This window comes from Macrobrachium nipponense, chromosome 38, assembly GCF_015104395.2.
Source record: "Macrobrachium nipponense isolate FS-2020 chromosome 38, ASM1510439v2, whole genome shotgun sequence".
Taxonomy (NCBI): Eukaryota; Metazoa; Arthropoda; class Malacostraca; order Decapoda; family Palaemonidae; genus Macrobrachium; species Macrobrachium nipponense.
In genome coordinates this window covers 42873106-42880966 of record NC_061098.1, presented here as the reverse complement: position 1 = coordinate 42880966, position 7861 = coordinate 42873106, and the positions used below count along the sequence as shown (strand labels likewise).

The window sequence follows — 7861 nt, the reverse complement described above, 5'->3', positions numbered from 1 at the left end:
GTTGGACAATGGCTGGTTGTTTCTGCCTATCATATAGATGGGTGGTCGTTCCTGTATTCGATATAGTAGCAGGCCAAGGATAGTGCGTGAGAGGTGATTGTGGTAAATGATACTTCTGATGATGTTAGCATATAGTTTTGGGAAGACTCAGCACAAATCTGAAGGTAATGTACCAGCTAAGGACCGCCATTAATGGTCAGTTATATCTTCGCAGATGTGCCTGGCCAAACCTAACGTTAGCAGATTCAGGTTAATACGCGCAGGCCAAATGTGCAGGCAAAACTGAACATTAGTGGGCTCAGTTTCACCTGCACATGCCAAACTGAACGTTAGTGGGCTCAGTTTTCCCTGCACAGGCCAAATGTGCAGGCAAAACTGAACGTTAGTGGGTTCAGTTTTGCCCGCACAGGCCAAATGTGCAGGCAAAACTGAACGTTAGTGGGTTCAGTTTTGCCCGCACAGGCCAAATGCGCAGGCAAAACTGAACATTAGTGGGTTCAGTTTTGCCCGCACAGGCCAAATGTGCAGGCAAAACTGAACGTTAGTGGGTTCAGTTTTGCCCGCACAGGCCAAATGTGCAGGCAAAACTGAACGTTAGTGGGTTCAGTTTTGCCCGCACAGGCCAATGCGCAGGCAAAACTGAACATTAGTGGGTTCAGTTTTTCCCGCACAGGCCAAATGCGCAGGGAAAACTGAACATTAGTGGGTCCAGTTTTGCCTGCACAGGCCAAATGTGCAGGCAAAACTGAATGTTAGTGGGTTCAGTTTTTCCTGCAAAGGCCAAATGTGCAGGCATAGCTGAATGTTAGTAGCGGCCTTTAGGGTTGCAATTGTAACTCCATTAGGTGCAAAGGGTTATTTTGGAGCCCCAACTCGAGATCAGAAATCCTAATTGCCTTCTTCTATATCATCAATATCACTTGCATGCTATGATGCTATGGTACTTTCCTGGCACAGGCATTAGGCTGACTTAAAAAAAGCATTTTAAGATTTGTTCATTGTATTAGACTTTTACTGGTTCTACTTCCCTCAGCGCATTTCACCCATTATGAATTTACAGAGCAAATAAAGCCCTTAACTTTCAACACCTCTAGAGTTTTGAACGAATTCAACCCAATGACTCTACTAATAGATATCCAGCTCTTTTATGCACAAGGGTTCCACTGACTGGTATTTACTTCAAATCCACACTTCTTCTTGGTTACATGGTGTACAAACTCAATCGAACTTATAACGCCTCTCAACGATGAGTGTTTTTCTTAATATAATCCATCTACTTATTTGGAAAGAATACATTGAATAGGTAATAGCAACACCGCTTGATTAATAGCTATGATTTCAAAATTCAGGATCACTATATTTTCCCCTGGATGAGAAACATGAAAATGATGCAATCAGGAAAGTAGAATGTGAACAATTTTCCTCCTGTTCTGTGATATTCTCTCACAACCTGTAATACTGGAAACTTTGGGTCAGCAAAAGATAAACTGAAGTTATTTAACCGAAACTATAGAAGGTTATAATTCTTAAAAGAAGTTTCACTCACGTTGAAGTGAATAATGAAAATCAATTCAGTCAATTTTACAACCAAACATGTTGGTTTTTATTTGCATAAAGAGACCGAAACTTTGGTCACTGGATGGTTTATACCAGAGAAGCCTACATGTAGGGATTTAGTGCAAAATTATAAACATTATATAAGAAGACAGTATAAAGTATGATTTATGTTGCGGTATGGTATCCTTCAGCAAGAGGTTTTAATTTCTAGACTGTTGTGTTTTTTAATTCTTTACATTTATGAATCCCTAAAAATTATAAACAGATGTTTTAGCAAAACGTTGACTATATACGGAAAATGCAAATATCAATGTTCTAAATGTTCTTTCAACATAAAAAGAGCAAACCAGAATGCACAGAAGCTCAACACATTTGAATGTATCTAAAATGAAAGTAAATACTTATTATCCAAATCTTTGTGTCTCACCTAATGCAAAGCCATCTTTTGTCCACTGTGCTTTACCCTGTTGGTTTTGGATGACACACTCGAGGAAGACGTCCTCTCCGGCGTTTACTCTGACGCTGTGTGGAGAGATGATGAACACCTGTTCTTGCCTGAAGACACCTGTTTGGAGGAGCAGAGCTTTCTTCAGTATGGCTTTCCCATTTAGTTCAATCTGTCTCAATCCCGCACCACTTTACCCTCCACTGTCCTTGTAATTTTTTACAACAACGCCTATGACACTTTGAAAATTTTTAACAGGATGGTAAATTGACTATTTCAATGATTCTTTCGAAGGATATTGTATTTTGAAATCTACAGCAATGATTTACTTAGGCATGTGCCCAGTCTGTTTCCAGAAATTAATGGTAATCAGATCACTGGTTTAATCAGTCCTGCTCCTTAGCAAGTGGTTGAAGTTTGACATATCAGTTATTTCTAGCCTCTTTTTCTGCTGCTCCCTGCTTCTTTTAAATCTGCTAGGAATGAGTTTACCTCTGTCTGGTGTCCTCATCTGGTCCTCAGCTAGATACAGAATTCTGCTCCTTTGCTAATGAAATTCTCAACAAAGTTTCCAGGTCCAGTTCCCTCCTCTCTTCCATATGGTTCAAGTTGCTTTCAGAACTGCCATAGTCCTGTATATTCTTCAAAGTTTTTAAAGTTCTTCATTCAAGCTGTAATTTTGCACCTATACTTCCAGAAACACACATACCCTGATACAACTCATCCCAAAGAAAGGTGACGGCTGTAATTTATTCAATAAGAATCTTTTCATTTGAATTTCTACAGTTAGTAAAGAATTAGATATTTCCTATGTATCTATTGTCAAGTGGGCGGTAGTGGTGATGAATGTCCATGATAGGCCTATAAGACATAGCCCTCCCATTTTAAATAACAGCTGTCGCTACTTATGTTCATTGACTCTGGAACTGTTGATGCAGGAGCAATGTATCTAAGAGTAGTCGTTATTAACATTATCAATTAGTAAACTTGCACCAAGGACACTATCCTTCATGTCTACTAGTAGTAGTAATTTAAATCCACTGGTAAACTAAAACCTGTCAATGTTGACAGAGCGATCCATAATACTGGCTACAGCTATGAGTAATGGCTCTTTATAAGTTGAACTGAACTAAGTAATCATGGTCATTTTCCACTGGTAGACTGTCATCATTGATATTAGTAAATATGAATGATGACCACTTTTTTACCGTAATTAATTACTCCAACCATTGTCGATATTAGAATTTAGTATAAATAGCTACTACTGGACTTAATATACTAAAAATAGCTATGCTTGAGTGAATCAGTATTTACTTGTGTTTAGTGGTAAAGCAAATCAAATGAGCGTAGCCACAGTCGATACAAGTGGTAGCTATTAATGGTAGGCTAACCAATGAGCCAACCTATAGTGATGATAACAATAGCTATATTGTCCAAACAGGCACAAAATTACCAATTTCAAATACTAAACTAGAAGCTATTATACTCACGTTGAAGAAGACCCTGATTTGCATTGTAATCTACCTCAGTATAGACTTGTCATTTGTGAAATAAGAAAAAAAGAGGAAAGCTAAAGTAAGGAATAGCACTGTTAATTGTCAATAACAGTAATGAAGCTTTAAAAACATGTAGTCACAAAATAGCACGAAGTTGATTTTTAAACATCATTGGTAACAACTATAAGTAATTCACAGCACCCGTGCATCTGGTGCCCCAGCCCCACATTCCCTTACGACGGATTGCTGACTGGTTGTTGATCAGCCAACCACAGAGCTGGAAAGTTGAAAACGCGTCAGTGTCTCTCAAAACGTCATGCAGTAAGGATCTCCGCCCCCAGCTCTCCTGACAAAAAATGTCTTTCAAAAGTTATAACTTTCATCACACCTCAGTTTTACCCAAGGAAAAGTAGCGTTTACCAATTTCATCATCAAACATCGTCATGCCAAAGATTTAAAGATTTTAATGATATATGAATTATGTGTTTTAGTAAACTTAATGCTAAAATATGTATAGTGAGCTAAACATGAAATCTTAAGATAAATATATTATCTTGTTCCTTACATGACATCACAGTAGGTTCATCATTTATCGTCTTGTGTTTCATACAGTATCGTAGCTTAAATGCCATGGATGACAATGTTACTAAAAAATTACAGGTAGGGCTATCAATGTGAAAACAACAAGCAAAAGATTAAGAATATTAATCTCTCTCTCTCTCTCTCTCTCTCTCTCTCTCTCTCTCTCTCTCTCATCTTCGTGTAGTCACGTCCTGGCCACATGACTAGTCAATGACGTCATCATCGTGATCATGATCCCTCGATAGAGGTAGTCTTATGGGAAAAAAAAATGAGACATCATTATCGTCACTATTATCATCACTAGCACACTCTCTCTCATATTCTATAGTGGAAAATTCTACATGAAAAAAAAATCGTATAATAATAATAATAATAATAATAATAATAATAATAATAAAATAATAATAATAATATAATAATAATAAAAAGGAATGAATGAGAGGATAATACGAGAAAATGAGAAAAGACTGCAGTGAAAGAAAAACCAATGGGATATGAATTTCTTCCATAAGGTATCAATATCTCTCTAGTAACGATTTTTTCATGTAGAGATTCCCACTATAGGATGAGAGAGAGTAACAGTGATAGTGACGACAATGAAGCCTTATTTTTCTTTCCCCCATAAGACTACTTTTTGGGAGCATTGTCAACCATGGCATTTAAGCTACGGTATTGTATGAAACACAAGACGATAAATGGTGAAGGCACAGCGATGTCATGCAAGGAACGAATGAATATAATCTTAGCTTAAAATTCATGTTTATTTCACCATACATATTTTAGCATTAAGTTTGCTGAAGCACATAATCACTAAGTTCCTAGGCCTAGAGAGCCTACGAGCTAATGACTGCTTTTATTCCATACAAATCTTTCATTGCCGATCGAGTGAAGAGTTGTCATGTCTAAAAGTGGTTTTATGAATGTATATCTTTCTGATAATATGTTATGCCAAAACTTAACATACAGACACATATGGTAACGACTGATAACAACATAATATTCTCTTAAATGGAACTTCCCTGTCTTTTTCAAGTGGTTCATTGGTTTATTGTGCCGACTTTGTCTGTCCGTCTGCACTTTTCCGTCCGCCCTCAGATCTTAAAAACTACTGAGGTCTAAAGGGCTGCAAATTGGTATGTTGATTATCCACCCTCCAATCATCTAACACACTACATTGCAGCCCTCTAACCTCAGTAGTTTTTATGTTATTCAAGGTTCAAGTTAGCCATGACCGTGCATCTGGCAATGATATAGGATAGACCACCATCGGCCCGTGGTTAAAGTTTCACGGGCCTCGGCTCATGCAGTTTTATACCGAGGCCACCGAAAGATAGATCTATGTTCGTTGGCCTTGATTATACGCTGTACAGATAACTCGATTGTGCCGAAAAGAATCTGATGTATTTTTTACTTGTTTATTTTACGTCTTTAGTTTCTGTTCGTTTATTCTGTATTCACAGATTTTTTGCTATGATGACTTTATTTGCATTTTCCTTCTGTCTGACCTTTTTGTGAGTCAGTTAATATGTTAGTCGTCTCATTTCTTTATTGCTTCTTTGACATTGATCTAAGAAAACTTGGTTAGTCGGTCGAGTCTGTCAGGATTTGATGAGTCAAAATTTCAAACAATATATAACATATTTCATTTGTCACATGAAAACTGGATGTAATGAGAAGGAAACAGTTGTCAAAACAAAAGATTTAGGATATCAACAACACATCCGACCGCCACCCTCCCCCCAAAATGGTAACTCAGCGGAAATTTTTCCCCTCTATTATGCCAGTCGGTAGTTGAGTAACACCTCTTCTTTGTCCTGTGTCCTTAACCGAGGTGTTTTAAGGTCTTGGGACTTGAGGAAGCCTCTCTGTATATTTCCTGTCATTAGCTTTTGTGGCTTTTGTCGTTTTCCTTCCAGGTGTGTTTTAAAATAACTGCGTTTTCAAATTATTCCATCCTATTCCATGATACTGTACGTTTAAAAAAAGATTGAATTATTCTAGAATCTACAGAAAGCATATGAAAAATTCATCAACATGTTAGTTATATATTGTTATTATTAATCGGGTACCATCCAAAATGCAAATGATACTGCGCCGGTCATGTTCATTTGTCTCTTGATTCAAACATTAGCATTTTATCATGACTTTGAAACTATTGCCTTACATTGAAAAATAGGCTACAATAGGTGAAGAAAGGCTGACCGGTAAAAATCTTATGTATATATATATATATAGATATATATATATATATATATATATATATATATATATATATATATATATATATATTCATATACATATATATACACACATAAATATATAATAAAAAAGAGCCCATAAAAACGCCAAAATATTTTAGAGACAGCTTTCTCTGTCTTCAGGTAGGTAATGAATGAGAAGAGAGAGACAGCAGTCTCTGAAATATAGTGCTTCCTTTCTATATATTGGCAGTTTTATGGGCTCCTTTTATTAAATGGAATTTTGTTGTAAAACAGAACATTTTCACCAGTCATATATTTAGAGAGAGAGAGAGAGAGAGAGAGAAGAGAGAGAGAAAGAGAGAGAGAGAGAGCGATAGGCAAGTATGAAAATCATAAGGGAAAAGGTGAGCAAAAAACATAAAGGAGGAGAATACGAAGCTGTTGTATAGAGCGCAAATGGAAGTCAGTCACGAGTGAGTATTTGGAAGAATATCTCTCGTGTGAGAAAAAAACTTGATGGGCAGAGTCGAATAAGGGAGCGTGAAAGGGCTCAGTACAGGTTTGAAAATGGTTGTGAAAATTGCTTTTGAGGATGTTAGGTGTGGTATCAAGAGCTGGAAGAATGGAAACTCTCAGGGAGTTCAGGATGTTTACCAGCGATATGTTTATGGTGGTTGATGAGAGTTGCGATGAAATGGCTGACCAGGGTTGCAAGGTATGCCTTGAAGAAGGAATGGTTCCAAAATAATTGGAGTGAGAGAGGAATAACTGGTCAGTGACCATAAGGTGAAAATAGATAGGATTTTGATGAACAAAATAAGACAGAATGAAAGGAGGGTTTTAGAGGATGGAGAGCTGCTAACCAAGTTTTTACTTGAAAATGTTATTGAGATGTTTTAGAATCAAGGAAAAAATCTGTATGTCTGGATTTAGAAAATTCTAGACGAAATTGACAGAGGCAATATGGAGTGCAGAGAATCAGATCAGCTGCTGGAAGCAATGACAAGTTTTTATTAAGGAAGCCATGTGCATTTAAGAATATGTCAGCAGGAGAGTGTTCTATGTAAAAGACTCTAGTACAGAGATGTCTTGTCTCCAAAACTTTTTTACTATCTTCATGAATGGAGAACTGTGAGAAATTCACAGCAAAAACAATTAGGCGTCAGTGAAAGTAGTGCGATGAGAAAGACTGCCAGGATGGTTGATGAATGTAGATGATAGGGTACTGATGAGAGATAGTGCAGCGAAGCTGCGGGTACTAAGAAAGAGTTCGAGAGCGTTTGCAAGAGGAAAGAATTTTTCATGAATCTCAGTAAAGTTAATTATTGGGGGTAAGGGACACCAGGTAGAGTGGAAGCTGTCGATTCATTTAGGTATTTCATAGTGAATACACTTGATGATAGTGGATGCGAGAAGGGGTAGGTCACAAAATAAGTAACACATTGAAGAAGGCTGCAGAGTCTCTTCAGATTTGCGGAGGCTGGGAATGTCCGATGAAGCCAGGTTGTTGCGGTGGAAGAAGGGATGCTGTGCCAACTCTCCTTTACAGTATAAAACAGTGGGTGTTGAATTAAATTGAA

The 7861-nt window shown here is 37.4% G+C and overlaps 1 long non-coding RNA gene across 1 annotated transcript in view; it reads right to left on the bottom strand.

Annotated features, from left to right (window-relative positions):
- Positions 1–1989: 1989 nt before the first annotated feature.
- LOC135209457 (uncharacterized) overlaps positions 1990–7861 on the bottom strand; it is a 54298-nt gene continuing 48426 nt past the window's right edge. Inside the window, exon 3 of the long non-coding RNA XR_010313367.1 lies at positions 1990–2122. This is a non-coding gene — a long non-coding RNA (uncharacterized LOC135209457). The remainder of the gene's footprint in view (positions 2123–7861) is intronic.